Source organism: Parus major, unplaced genomic scaffold (assembly GCF_001522545.3).
Source record: "Parus major isolate Abel unplaced genomic scaffold, Parus_major1.1 Scaffold504, whole genome shotgun sequence".
Classification (NCBI taxonomy): Eukaryota; Metazoa; Chordata; class Aves; order Passeriformes; family Paridae; genus Parus; species Parus major.
In genome coordinates this window covers 16,400-17,970 of record NW_015379395.1, presented here as the reverse complement: position 1 = coordinate 17,970, position 1,571 = coordinate 16,400, and the positions used below count along the sequence as shown (strand labels likewise).

At 47.9% G+C, this 1,571-nt stretch overlaps 1 long non-coding RNA gene across 1 annotated transcript in view; it reads right to left on the bottom strand.

The window, feature by feature from the left end:
• Positions 1-470: 470 nt before the first annotated feature.
• The window catches only part of LOC109022432, a 10,464-nt gene continuing 9,363 nt past the window's right edge, over positions 471-1,571 (bottom strand). Inside the window, exon 2 of the long non-coding RNA XR_002001284.1 lies at positions 471-507. This is a non-coding gene — a long non-coding RNA (uncharacterized LOC109022432). The remainder of the gene's footprint in view (positions 508-1,571) is intronic.

The window sequence follows — 1,571 nt, the reverse complement described above, 5'->3', positions numbered from 1 at the left end:
ACCCCAATCCCAAGGATCTTCCACTGAGATCCCAACCCCAATCCCAGGGTTTTTCCATAAGGATCCCAATCCCTGGGATTCTCCATGGGGATCCATCCCTGTTCCTGCTCCCAGCCCTGGCCTTTCCCTGGATACGGTCTCCAAAACAAAGGGAAACATCGGGATCACAGCAGGAATCCCCCACCCATCCCCAAATCCCAGCAGGAAATTCCCAATAAATCCCTGGAAAAAACCAACCTGGCTCCAGGGGGGGAAAATGGGAATGGGAAGCACCTGGAGCTGTGATCCCGCTTTTTAAAGGGAGTTTTCCTTCAAATGTCTCCTTTCCTCCAAATCTGGGTGTTGAATTGAACAAAAATAGGGAAAAATCCTTGGATTCTTTCCCTGGAATGATCCTGGATTGTTTTCTTCCCATACAAGTCAGAAAAAAAGCAGGAATTTGGTGTCGTGCTCCATGAAAATCCAAAGAAATCCAGGAAAATTGAGGTTTTATGGAAGTGCTGACCCCTGGGAAAGGGGAATTTTGGGATTAAATATCCCCAAAACATCCTCAAAACTTGTTAAATTCACTTCCAAACATGCAGAGATCCCGAGATTCTCACAGCTCCCGGAATCCGCAGGGATGGGAGACAGAAATCCCAAAAATTCATGGATTTTCCTCAGAAGGGAGAAGGAAAATCTCCCAGAGAAAAACAAGGATCCCTCGGAAAATCCCCCCCACCCCACTCCGGAGGTTTTCCCTGGGAAGAGAATTCCGAGAGCATTCAAATAATTTCGGGATAAACGGGAAAAACGAGTTCCTGGAGCTTCCCAGGGCTCAGCCCCCATGGGATCCCTGCGGATATTTTGGAATTTTTCCCACTAAGTTCAGGCCAAAACCGTCAGAATTCCCAATTATCCCAGAAAATCCTGGCCTGGGTGGGGAGAAAAGTCCCAAATCCCAATTTTTGGGCAAATTTTCCAGGGGGAAACGGACGTGAGGGAAACTCCAGATGAACTTTTCCCTCTCAGTTCCTGGTGGGAATTCTGCCAGGAGTTGGATCCCAGGAACAAGTCCCAATTAAATGGGGAAAAAAATAAAACCCACAAAAATTTGGATCAATCCTGAATTTTCCTCTTTTTTCCCCTCCTAAATCCAGCAGGAATTCCCAAAAATCCACGCCCAGCCCAAATAAATTGGATTTTCCAGGATGAAGAGGAGCTCCAGAGGCTGGGGAGGAGGAAGAGGAGGAAGCTCCTGATAAAATATCCCGAAGGAAAAGGAATCCCATGGAAAAGCGGCTCTTCCAGGGGCTGTTTGGGGCTGGAATTTGGGAATTTGGGAATTCCCACCCCTGGAATGTGGCAGTTTTATTCCTGAGTGGGTTCAGCTTCAATCCTGAATAATCCCCAATTGATCCCAAAACATCATTCCAGCCCTGAATTCCAAGGGATTCCCGAATCCTGGGATTCCCAGGGTTCTGAGGGTGGGAATAATTAGTGCCAGCCGGGATAATTGGCTGGAGCAGGGAGGGGTTAAAGCTGGGAGGGAACGCCTTGGGATCCATCCCAAACTTCTGGATCTGTCTGGA